Consider the following 13,924-nt stretch of genomic DNA (forward strand, 5'->3'; position numbering starts at 1 on the left):
TCCATGGAGATTTGTTCACTCAACAAATGTTTATTAATACCTACTATATACAGAATGTGGGAGTGTTATAAACCTGTTCCAAACCATAAAAGGCTTATAGTCTAGTTTGTGTAACTGTAATATACAACATTATATAAGGAATTCATTAAGAAGTTTCAAAAACAGAGTACTACATGAAGTCTGAAAATGAAGGGCCTTAATGATTTGGAAAATCTGGGAAAGCTTCATGGAAGAGATACCATTTGAGCTGAACTTTAAATAATGAATATGAACTCAGAAGGGCAAGGAAGGACCTTCCAAGGGTAGTGAAAAACATGAGCAGAAGCAGTAAGTGGGAGAGTATAGAAGGGACAAAAGGTAGACCAGAGTTTAGAGTATATGGAGAAAAGTGATATAAAGAAAATTGAAAAGGTTATGTAGTGCCAAATTTTGGAATCTCTCTATTGTCTTGCCAAGGAGTTTGAGCTTTATTTAGGAATTAATGGGAAACCTTTGAAGATTTTAAAATAGTGGGGTGATATGGTCATAGTTATGAATTCAAAAGATTATTCTGGCTGTGATATGACGGGTTGAGCTAGGAAAGGAGCAAAGAGGAAGCAGGAAGACCTGTTAGGATTCTGCTGTAGTGGTCTAGTCAGATGATATAGATAGTGGAGAGAGAAGTAGATGCAGCTAGCATAGGCTACTCTCTCCAGAAGTATGTGGTTAAAAAGAAGGAGGAAGCTAGAATATGCTAACCTAGAGAGGTTAAGCGAGATCTGAGCATGTTTGTTGGCAGGTGAAAAAGTGGGGAGAGAAACTGAAACTTATGATCTATGATGAGTTAATTTGTATGGTGTGTGTGTGTGTGTGTGTGTGTGTGTGTGTGTGTGTGTGTGTGTATAATTCAGGAGGCAAATTATTCCTTTTAGAGGCTCACTTAAATGACTGCTTCCTCTTTAAAACTGCTTATCTACATTCTCACTCTTTATATATATACTAAACCAAGATTTTTTCCCTAAGCTGAAGGCATTGATTAGGTTGTATTAGTTTGTCAGCTGTTTTGAAAAAGAATAGTTGGAAGATTTCTTATTGGTAATTTCAAGGTGATTTAATTAATTTTTATTCCAGAAGTGATCTAAATACTTGATTTAGATAAAAACTTAGATTTTCTAGGTTACTGATAGCGAATCCTCCTATGACCATTAGATCAGAAACATTTTGTAAACTCTTTTTGGGATCATTATCTTTTCTCCTTTGAGTGTTACCAGCCAAACCAAGCAATGACTTTAATTGGAAATGAGATTAAGGCAAATGGATTGGGTCAAGATTGGAGAAGAAAAGTAGATGAATTTAAGAAAACTAATTTGCTGTAGCTTTTTTTTTTTAATGAATGTGGTTTAGAATGGAAAAAGCTAAAAAAAAAAAACAAATTGAACCAGAATACCACTTAATATTAGAATAATTACTGTATTTACTCTATTATTAGAATAATTACTGTTATTCTTCATCAGAAAAAAGATGTGACATTTTACATAGGAAATCAGTCAGTAAATTTGGCACTGCGTTAGGTGCCTTGTAGAACATATAAAACAGATAACCCAAGATTCTTGTACTTATTAGATGGATAAAATTTGCATAAATAAAAAAACTAGAAAATAAAATACTGTACTGTCAAATAATAAACTGTGTAATACAGCCCAAGTACTGTTGGAATTGAGAAGAGAAGAACATTTAATGTAGCTTCGGATCATCAATAACATTTCACATGAGAGAGAATGCTTTCACCTTTATGAGCCTAAATTTTCTTTTCTCAGGGATTTTTAACCTATATTATAGAACCCCTTGGCATTCTGGTGAAGCCTGTGAACGTTTTTTCAAAATGATGTTTTTTGAAGAATAAAATAAAATGCATAAGATCACAGAGGAAATCTTTGTAATTAAAGGATTAAAATATAGTCCCCCTGAACTCCATCCTCACATCCCTTAGGGATTCATACATTCCAGCTTAAGAACTCTGCCTTATCAAAAAGATGAGAAAAAACTATACCAGTCTATTTACCTCTCAGGGGAATGAATGAAGAAAATAATTTGTAAACTTTTATGTACCATATCAATATAATTATGTAATTGTCAAATGAACTATTTATGTGAAAGTTGTTTGTAAACTGAAAACAGAGATTTTCATTCATTGTACCTTTATGCCAAAATAATCTCCCTCTTATAATTTTCCCAAATATTAATTCAAATAAAGATAGACTTTCTCTCCCATCCTAGTCACTGAGAACAAACATCTTCTTACTTCTTTTACAAATACTGGATCCTTTCCTAAAAGCCTACTTTATGGAATTACAGAATACCACAGTAGGAAGGACTCCAACCTATACCTGAATCATTTGTAGCTGTACTTATAGCAGCCATGTTACAGTGGAAAAGCATGTTGGATTTTAGGTTCAGTTATTAGCTTTGCTACTTAATACTCATGTGACCATGGACAAGTAAGTGACCTAACATTTCTGCATCGGTTTCCTTAGAAGACTTACACGTTCCCTCCTAGCTATAAATTTGTGGTCCACATGAATTTCAACCAGTAATTATCTAGCCCCTCCCATCCATTTGCCTTTTCCTCATTTCTGGCATTGACACAGTCATTACTTGGCCTGACTTGTAACAGTCTGGGGTTAGGGAAAATTGATGGTTCCTATGTTTGTGACAATATACCTCTTTCTTGATTCAATTTATTCTTTCCTGGGACAACTTAAATTATTGGAAATTTTTTTGTTTTAATGTAAAATTTTTGGATAGCTCTGGTTTTTTTTTCAAATGCTTTATTAGCTTGTGATTTACATCATTCATTTCTGCCAGATTTTGAGTTACAAATTTTCTCCCTGTTTTCCCCTACCCACCTGTAATGTAATGCCAAAAGAAAGGCAACTTCCCAGGTTCAAAATACCAGCATAGGTGCTCTCTATTTTATTCAGTGACAAACCAAGAACAGAGAAGATCAAAACATGACATCATTCAAAATACAGCATTTACTAAATGTGATTAAATAATCTCCAAGTACTACCCCACCCCAGGACCTTCCAATCATTCAATCAATTACAAAGTCTCTGTTCTAAATACTTCTCCACCCCTAGGCTATACCTTAATTAAGTCCACCACAAAGCCCCTCTTCTCAAATGGAGATTAGTTTCCAAACATAAGGTCAAAAGTTCCCCACCCCTGGATCACAATTGAATCTACCCCAGAGTTACATCAAGTTTAAGCACAGCACTTAATACCCAAATGGAGGTCTTTTCTTCATCTTGACATGAGGCAAGTTCTCAGCAATCTTAGTTCCTGGGGAGACAAGGCTTAGCAAAGCCACAAGATACATTGCCAGTCCCTTCATGAATTTATCCTCTGTCTGTAGAACCGTCCTAGAACCCCTGAACACATTAGCAAAGCCCTCTCCCAGGATTTCTGTAAACATACAACAAGAAAATCCTTCTTCAGGGCTTCTGAACCAACAGAAAGGCTCCCAGACCCCTGCAACAACAGCACTGTCCTTCACCAGTGGACAGTATTCACTCTCTGTCTGCAGGACAGTCTCAGGGCTTCTTAACCAAATGCCAGGTTCCAGGACTTCTTCAACAGGACAGTCTTTCACCAGTGGACAAATCTGGCAAAATAACATCAAAACAGACAGACAAAGTACCAGCAAAACAGCCATGTCTTCTCAGTCCTTGGCAGCTCAGGGGGCAGGTCTCAAAAGTCCAGGGCAATTCAAAGCCGCCACCAGCAATTCTCTTAGCCTCTCTCTCCACGAGGTGCTGCTTCCAAAAAGATCTTCCGCCTCTCTCTTGTCTCTCCAAATCTATGTCACCAGATCCTCCCAGTTCAGGACTTTCTTTTCACATCAACAAGCCCATCCCACAGGTGGGATTAAAAAACTCTGGGTTTTAACACAATCAATTTGAAAACCAAGCCAATACAGGGGAATCTTTAATTGCCATTACTATCACACCACCACCCCAAAATAGCAGTACCACAGGATATCCCCTCCTCCAATCTGCTCTCTCCCATATGTTCTCCCATACCCCTTTCGACTTTTCCAGTGGATCTCTATGCCCCAGTGCCTGTATATCTAATTTCCCAGTTACATGTAAAATAATATTAATAATAGTATATGTATATATATATATATATTTTTAAACATTTGATTTTAAAACTTTGTATTCCAGATTCATTCCTTTCCTTCCTTGTCACCTACCCTTACTGGAAAGATAAGTAGTTCAGTATAGGTTGTAAATGTGTGGCTAATACAAAACAATAACATAGTGGACTGACTATATTTCCCTCCTTCCTATCCCACCTCCCACTTATTCTATTCTCTACTTTGATCCCATCCCTTTTCAAAAGTGGGTGCTTCCAACTTCTCTCCTCCTCAGCCCGCCCTCCCTTCCATTGTCCCCCCTCTCATCCCCTACCCCCCCTTCTCTCCTGGAGGATGAAATACCCTATTTAGTGTGTATTTCATTCCCTCCTCAAGCCAAATTCAATGGGAATAAGGTTGACTCATTCCCTTTTGCCTTTCTATTCTTCCCCTCCATTGTAACCATTTTCCCTTGCCTCTTCTATATGAGATAGTTTACCCCATTCTGTCTCTCCCCATCTCCTCTCATTATATTCCTCTCTCACCTCTTAATTTCACCTTTTAAGAATCATCGCTTCCTGTTAAATTGGTCCTGTGCCCTCTATCTATGTATACCTGTAAACATATATACACACATTCACATATGTATTCATATGCCCATATACCCTCATATATATATTTTATTCCCTTCAACTACTAAGAAAGGTTTCATAAGTTACAATTATTATTTTTCCATGTAGGAATGTTAATAGTTCAATTTTGATAAGTTCCTTATGATTTCTTTTCCCTGTTTACTTTCTCGTGCTTCTCTTGCTTCTTGAATCTGAATGTCATATTTTCTATTCAACTCTGGTTTTTTCATCAAGAATGCTTGAAAGTCCTCTATTCCACTGAATGACCATATTTTCCCCTGAAACATGATACTCAGTTTTGCTGGGTAGATGACTCTTGGTTTTAATCCCAGCTCCTTTGACTTCCGGAATATCATATTCCAAGCCCTTTGATCCCTCAGTGAGAAGCTGCCAGATCCTGAGTTATCCTGATTGTGTTTCCACAATATTCAAATTGTTTCTTCCTGGCTGCTTGTAATATTCTGTCCTTGATCTGGGAATTCCGGAACCTGGCTATAATATTCCTAGGAGTTTTCTTTTTGGGATCTTTTTCAGGAGGTGATCAGTGGATTCTTTCAACCTCTTGTTTTGCCCTCTGGTTCTAAAACATCAGGGCACTTTTCTTTGAGAACTTCCTGGAGGATGATTTCTAGGTTCTTACTTTGATCATGGCTTTCAGATAGTCCAATAATTTTTAAATTCTCTCTCCTGGATCTATTTTCCAGGTCTGTGGTTTTTCCCATGAGATATTTCACATTGCCTTCTATTCTTTCATTTGTTTGGGTCTGTTTAATAGCATAAAGTCATTAGCTTCCATTTTCTCTAATCTAATTTTGAAGTAATGATTCTCCTCATTGAGCTTTTGAGTTTCTTCTTCCATCTGGCAAATTTGGCTTTTTAAGGCATTCTTCTCCTCATTGCCTTTTTGAGCCTCTTTTGCCATTTGAGTTAGTCTGTTTTTTAAGGTGTTATTTTCCTAAGTCAGGCTGTTGACTCTCATTTCCTAATTTTCTTGCATTGTTCTCATTTCTCTTCCCATTTTTTCCTCCACTTCTCTTATCTGCTACTTAAGGTCCTCTATGGCCTGTAACCAGCTCCTATTTTCCTTAGAAGCTTTTGGTGCAGGAGTTCTGACTTCACTGTCTTCCTCCTGTTCCATGCTTTGCTCGTTTTTGTCCCCCAAATAGGAGTCAAATGTTGGAATCTTCTGTCTGTTTTGTTTCCTTTGCCTGGTCATGTCGCCCCTCAGTCACTTGACTTTTGGGCTTTTTGCCACAGTAGGACTCTGCCACCAGACAGGGGAGCTTTGGTCCCAAACGCTGGGGTTTTGTCAGCTGCTGGAGGTATTAGATGGGTTCCCTCTCTGAGGCCTCCACACGCTCTGGCAAGCTGGACACACACCCCAGGACCTCCACCTTAGACTGCAATCTAGATCCAAGTAGGATAAAGCAAGAGCGATTACCCCTCAGACTGGTGCTTGGTCCCCCTACTCTCTGCAGGCCAGGAGCTGAAGCTGCCACTTGGTGCTGGCTGGCTGTGCTGGTGTCTCAGTGGCTTCTCGCCCTGGGGGCAAAAGCCATGCACTCCCACTTACTGGATCCCAAAGTCCAGACTGCACTGACCTCTCACTTTGTCCTTCACATCTGTGTCTTGATAAATCTGAAAACGACCACAGCTCCTGCTGATCTGGAGTCCCTCCTGCTGCCAGCTGGTCAGGCCCACCCTGGGGCTAAAGCCTTTGTGTGGAGCTGGGCTCGGCTCCCAGAGCACTGCACTGGTCAATTCCTGCTGGCCTGCTGGGCTGTCCTCAGTGGGAGGTTAGCTTCTCTGTGTCATTTTGTGGGTTCTGCAGCTCCAAAGTTTGTTTAGAGTTCCCTTTTCACATGGATTGGGGAAGGTGGAAGCAGGAGCCGCTAGGAGGTCATGCTTCTACTCCGCCATCTTGACTCCACCCCTCCCACCCCCATAGCTCTGGTTTTAAGACCCATGAATGTATCTTGTGTTTCTTTGGTCTTAAAAAGGCCCAGCCGTTTGTGAACTGTTTATTGCTTGAACTATTATTTTTATTACTATTTTTATTTTATTTTTAATTTTATTTTATTACTATTATTATTATCCAATAGCTTGAGCTACTGGATAATACACAGTTTACTATCAGGCATTTTCTAATCCCCACTAAATTATGTGCTCATGAATTTTTAATGGTATTGTATAGTAGTGAAGATTTTAGCTTGATCAACATTTTTATCTTGAATCAGTTATTGTTTAGTTGTTAGTCATCCTCATTAGGGACCAGATTAAGAACATCAATGACCAGTTATCAAGATTGATAAAATGGAGTATAATACTCTGTTGATGAAAGAAAATTAATTATAAGGAGAGAAGTTCCATTGTCCAAGATTCTGCTTCCTGGATTCCACCCTTTCCCTTGCTTCTTCAAGGAATTGAGAGCCTTCTGAACTTAAATTGCTATGTGTGTATGTGTTGGAAATAGGAGTGGAATGGCTTTTGTCTAGAAGATGAAGAGTATAATTCATTTTTGTGTATGGGTAACGTAAGCCTTCATTTTGGGGGGAGAAATTAGACCGTAAACTTCTGAAGAGCTTTTACCTTCCTTTGTACATCCACAGCACTTAGCACAGTTCCTGGCACTTAATAAATGCTTATTTTATAAACTGTTAACTGAAATACCTATTTTCCCCTTTAAAGGGGGCTTGCAGATCAGGTATGATTGGCTGGGAGGCCATTAACCAGAAGATTGTTTTTTAAAATACTAAAAATTATCCTTTGTTGCCCAAGACTGAAAATAATGATTTAAAAAATATTTTGAACTCTAAAAATTTTATACAAATTAATATGAATTTTATTACACAAAGTTCTTCAAAGGAAGTATATCACTTTATAAAATAATCAGTGTGTCAATTTGGGAATTGATAAGCTAAAGCCAGATGGTGTAGTGGAAAGATTGCTGGACTGGGAGCCAGGAGATTTTTATCTGTTTTTCTCCTGTTGATAACTGCATATAGGACTATGAATTTTAAAACAAAAAAACGGAATTTTCCTGAGCCTTAATTTCTTTATCTGCTGACCCAGATTGAGCATATAGTCCACTCTAGGGCTTGTTCACACAGATTACTTTCTAGCTCTGTTAACCTATTCCATTTCTTCAAATCTTATCTTAGAGGGTTGACCTGATTTCATCTGTATATTGAACTCTCACCATAGAAACTCTCCAGTGAGGCAGTTCAGCAGTCTTTCTCCAACTTTTTGGACCTAGGTCTTCCTGACTCTATGCTGTCTTATCTTAGCTTTGTTATAATTCTTGCTGAAATCCCATGAGCTCAGGGTTAGGTTTCTCAGTAAATACTTTTGAAACATCAGCACTGTTCCTAATTACTCATTAATATTGGTTAGTATAGTCATGATTTATACTCTGTAAGTATGAAATATGAAGTTCTTTGAAATACTCTTATTCATATCTTTTTTTCTTAGACTTTTTCAGGTGAAATTGGTATTTTGAGCATTTAAATAGATTGAAGATCCTTTAGTGATAATATTCTGAATGAAATGATCAATTTCCACTACAGGTTTAGAAGTTTAATTTTTAAAAACAATATCATTAGTCCAAGTCTTCATCACTTCTTACCTATACTTCCTATCTCAAATTTTTCCCCTCTTCTATTCATTTTTAATATAGGTGATGAAATGATATTTCTTAAGTGCAAATCTGACTCACTCTTACTCAAATTCCAGTTGCTCACTATTTCTTCTAGCATTAATATAAGCTCTTCCTTTTGGCTTCTAAAGTCCTTCAGAGGCTGGTCCCAACCTGCCTTTCTAAACTAATTCTCCTGTCCAATTAAACTGGACTTGTTGCTGGTCCTCACCCAAGATCCCTCATCTCTTAAAGCCAAGCCTTTGTACTAAATGTTCCACATATCTGAAATATATGCCTCTCCTCCTGTGACACTTGGAATCTTTGATCCATAAAAACTCAGCTCAAGCAGCACTTTCTGCGGGAAGCCAGTCTTCATTCCCTGAGTTGCTAATGCTCTCTCATATCAATTTACCTTGCATTTATTTTGTAGATATATATTTAGGTAAACTCCCCCAGAATGTAAGCATTTTTGTCTTTGTATCCATATTACTTAGCATAGTGCCTACCCTATAGCAGGTACTTAATAACTGCTAGTTGATTGAATTGACTGAAGTACTAAAAGTACTTTAAATTAACGACATATATAGCATAACATCTTAACTTTTTCAATTTTTATCATTATTTCTCTTTTGCACGCATTTAAAGAGTTAAAAGAAAAATCTTTTTGCTTTCCTTATTGCTTACTGAATAATTTCAACACTTTAGATCACAAAGCAGACTTTTTTATCCCCAAATCAGTAACTACAAATGTTGCTCTTACACTTGAAAAAAATAAGATTTTACAGACCATATTTCAAGAGACCTATTTATTTCTTTATTTGTTCCCTTTTTCTTGAAGACATTTTACTGTGACAACACAGGGGAGGTGAGGATATCGTGTTGACTTTGCAAATGTTTTATTTAGCCCAAAGCGTAGTTTGGAGATATTCTTTCCCACACAGTTAAAAATCCATTTGTACAGTAGATTTACTTAATGTGAGCATCTTAATTTTTCCAGCATATCCTCCTAACAAAACCCAAATGGGTTATTGTCTTTGGTGATTGTCCTTCTAAGGTTTATTCATAACCACAGTTGTCCTTAGTTTCAACATAGTTAATAACTTCTGTTTTCAAATTTCTGCTATAACTCTTTGTATCCCAAACTGATAGATGTTTCTGTCCTTGACATAGTTACCTGTCTTTTTATAAATTGAAACTTCTAGACTCATTTTACAGTGAATAAATTACTGTATAACTGGTGTCATCTGTTGAGAAGAGTAGACTCTTCTGTGAAAACTTTTGGATATGCTGATGCTCCTTTTAGTTCCCAGAGACTTATCTTAAATCATGTCTTTTCTACCTTATAGGCTGCTTTTTATGGGTTTATACAAGCATATCCTATATTAGGTTCAGTAATATGAGGAACACTTCACTAGGCCTATTCTCCTAGGCTCTTAACTGATTGAAACATTTGTTGACTAGAACAAGCTTTTCAAAGCTGGTCAAAATGAACATTCCTTTCAAAATGTCATCACTTTGATTTACTTTATCACTTGAGTAAAACTGGAGCATCAGTATACACTGGAAAAGAATGCTAGATTTGGAGTCGTAACACTTGGATTCAAATCCTTCCTCAGCTACGAGGTATCTGTGTCTGGCCCCGGGCAAGACTCATAGCCTTACTAACTTCAGTTTCTTTGTCTGTAAGATGAAGGGGTTGTGCTATATGGCCTTTTGAGGTCTCTTCTAGCACCAAGTCTATGAATCACATTTTCTGTGTATTTTGAGAAACTGATGATGAGTTTCTCTAGCAGAAACATTTTTCAGGTTTAAAGATCAAATCATGATACGTACTATTGGGTAGCATGAATCTGGGCCAGTAACTCTTTTTGACCAAAGATTCATAAGTTACAAGAAATTCACTTTACGTTGTTGCCACCAATTCCTAACAAAATATTATACAGACAAAACTTGTGTTGTGCATGATGGTCACTAAGCTTGTTAAAGTTGGCTTAATGGTTTTAAATGGTGTAGACATTTTAACTTGAGATTTGAAATTTGAGTTCAATTTGGCAATAATAGTTTGCTGAACTTTTTAAAATATTAAATCAATTAGGAGAAGAAAGAGTTGGATTTAGAAGCCATTTTAATGCTGATATTTCAGTAACTGAATGGGTAGGTTTTTACTACTAGAACTTAATATATATCTTGCTAGGTTGTTGTTAACAATTCATATCTTTCTTTGAGTAGTATTTTGGATTACTCTTCTGAAAAATCTCTTTTAAAAAATATTTATTTTTAGTTTTCAACATTCACTTCCATAAAATTTGGGGTTATAAATTTTCTCCCCCTCCCTCCCCTCCTTCCTTCTCAAGACTGTGTGCAATCTGATCTAGGCTCTACATATACATTCATAATAAACATATTTTCACATTAGTCATATTGTAAAGAAGAATTAGAACCAATGGGAGGAACCATGAGAAAGAAGAAAGCAAAAAAAGGGGGGTAGCAAATAGCACTATGCTTTGATCTGCATTCATGCTCCATAGTTCTTTTTCTGGATGTGGATAGTGTTTTCTATCATGAGTCTTTTGGAGTTGTCTTAGGTCCTTGCATTGCTGAGAAGAGCTAATATCAAAGTTAGTTATCACACATTGTTACTGTTACTGTGTAAAATGTTCCCTCAGTTCTGCTCACTTAACTCAGTATCAGTTCATATAAGTCTTTCCAGGTTTTTCTGAAGCCTGCCTGCTCATCATTTCTTATAGAACAATAGTATTCCATTACATTTATATATCATATTGTTCAGCCATTCCCCAATTGGTGGGCATCCCCTCAATTTCTAATTGTTTGCCACCACTAAAGGAACTGTTATAATATTTTTGTATATATGGATCTTTTTCCAATTTTTATGATCTCTTTGGGATACAGATCTAGAAGTATTATTGCTGGGTCAAAGGGTATATGCACGGTTTTATTACCGTTTGGGCATAGTTCCAGATTGCTCTCCAGAATGGTTGGATCACTTCACAACTCCACCAACAATGCATTAGTGTTCCAGTTTCCCCACATCTTCAACATTGATCATTTTCCTTTTTTTGTCATGTCAGCCGATATGATAGGTGTAATGTGGTACCTTGGAGTTGTTTTGATTTGCATTTCTCTATGGTACTTTAGAGCACTTTGAGAAGTCTCTTCATTTTGGATAAAGTCACAGTGATACACCTATCCTTATAAGAAACAAATGGTCTTGGCTTTTATTTGCCATAAAAAGTTAATAATTCATGTTTTATGTAGTACTTTTAGATTACCAAGTGTTTTGGTTATTTCAACACTATGAGGTAGATATCAATCAGATATCAATCTGATTTATCAGGTGCCTACTATGTGCCAAAGCATTTTGCTAAATGCTGGGTTTACAAAAAGAGACAAAAGATAGTCGCTGCCCTCAAACTTACAAATAATAGGTAGTGTAAATATGATTACCTTGATTTATATATAAGGAAAACAAATTTAGAGCATTTAAGTGACCTAAAACCATATAACTAGTGTTGTGTTCCAGTACAACTAAAGTATTTCACTTGGAACTTGCACTAAGAAATTTTGACTCTTGCCAATGTGAAGTCTGATGCTTTGTTATGAGAGGTACAGTAACCACATTTTTGTGGGGTCAGTCATTCTTAGGCTTTATAGAAATTCTCCTGTGATCTCACGTGCCAAATCTCTTGGACTTTTTCTGATAATGCCTCTTAGTCTTATGATAAAGCCTCTTATTCTGCTTTACTGCTTTTGTTACTTTTATCTACCTTCTCTTTCTTTTGAAACTTTTCCAAGACTCTTTCTTCCTTTGACCTCTGTATTACTTTACTCTCTTGGCTCTCTGGAAGAAGAACTCTCTTCTCTGTATCCTTTTCTGGCTTCTTCTCTTCCTCTTGCCCCAAAAGTGTGGGTCTTCAAGACTCACTTAATCATTGGCCCTTTGCTTTTCTCTCATCTATATTCTGCCTTAGAGTTTAGACCAGTTTTCTTGGTTTATCCTGACACTTCTATGCTGATATTATTAGTTTTATCCTTTTACCTGAATTATACTTTCATCTGCTTATGTCTTATTCTCAATGTATTCCAAGCCACATTTATCATTATTTCCCTTGAATTAGCACCACATTCTTTTTTTCTCTCTTGTTCTCCATTAATGTCATCACTATTTCTTTAGTGAGTCAGGTTAAAAATTTTGGTGTCAGCAGTTTCCTTCATCTCCAAAATGATGAATTTAAATGAGATGATTTCTAGGGTCCCTTCTCAATCAATCAGCAAGAATTTATTAAACTCTTCCAGTGTTTATTCTCTTTATGGGCTCAAAAGTGGAAATAATGATAATAGCTCATTTTTATTAGGTTTTACATAATACATACCTTATAACCCTATAAGATGTGTAGTGCAGTTATTATTACAGTTTCACAGCTGAAGAAACTGAACCTCAGGTCATATAGTTGTCTAAGGGGGTGTCATAGTCTCAGAATTAGTATTTTAATACAGGTCTTCTGACCCCAAGAACCACTAGGTAATAGTATATATACTGTAAAACCTCTTCATTCATTGTAAAATGACTATGCCATCTTGGAGTTTGAAGACATTTTGGTGTTCTAAGATTTGATAAATAAGTTCATGGTCATGACTAGATATCTTTCCAGATTGATTGCCCAAGTGCTTTTTAGAATAGCTTCATATAGAAGCCCACTCATTTCTCTGATAATTTAATTGTTCTTTGGATTCCTTATTAGTTCTTGATTTGCGGTCAGAATATCCAGATCCAATTTTCACTCCTGCTCTTTACTACCCGTAAAATCTTGGGTAAACTACTTCACCAAATTCCACCTCAATTACCTCATCTTTAAAACGAGGTTATGGGGTTAGATGACCTCTAAGGTTGCTTTCTGTTTTAAAATATATAACCTTTGCATCCTGTTCCCTTTTTTCCATTGCCCTTGGGCAGAGAGATAGTCCTCAAAACTGCACACTCTTCAGTGGCTTTGTGCAAAGGTAGAATGTGGTGGTTGTTTTTCTCCTCTCCCCTTTCCTATTTTCCTTCTCTATGATGCTCAACACTTTTGTTAGCCCTTCAGAAGTTTTCCCATTGTAATTTTTTAGCTTGAGGTCATTAAGGAACAGTTTATAGAGTGACTCATAGATTCAAGCTCAGAGCCTGTCTTCTTAAAAACCTTAGTTTGGATTGTTTTTTTTTTAATCTCTTACATTAAAGTTGCCCACAGTAAAGCCAATCTTCTGTTTCTCTACCCACTCACATAGCCTCTCTAGATTTCCCTGCAGTTTATACCTGTCAGCTCTGTAGCTCATTATATGGAAGAGCTTATCTGATATGAAAACTTGAAGACTTCACTGTGTGTCTCTTTCAAATGATTTATAAAAACGCTAAATCACTTGGTACCTGTCCTGTTTATGCTTTTTCATCTAGATAGTGCCTCGTTATTTTTGCTTTTAATTTTCTCTTATCCTCCCAAACCACATAATAACTATTTTTAGTACACCTTGTCAAAAGCC

At 36.6% G+C, this 13,924-nt stretch overlaps 1 protein-coding gene across 7 annotated transcripts in view; it reads left to right on the forward strand.

Moving 5' to 3' along the window:
* The window catches only part of SMAP1 (small ArfGAP 1), a 242,915-nt gene that overhangs the window by 159,357 nt on the left and 69,634 nt on the right, over nucleotides 1-13,924 (forward strand). The gene's annotated exons all lie outside the window — the stretch shown is intronic.

The sequence above is a fragment of the Petaurus breviceps genome, unplaced genomic scaffold (assembly GCF_028583685.1).
Source record: "Petaurus breviceps papuanus isolate PSGF00001 unplaced genomic scaffold, PetGlider_PUasm1.0 90822, whole genome shotgun sequence".
Taxonomy (NCBI): Eukaryota; Metazoa; Chordata; class Mammalia; order Diprotodontia; family Petauridae; genus Petaurus; species Petaurus breviceps.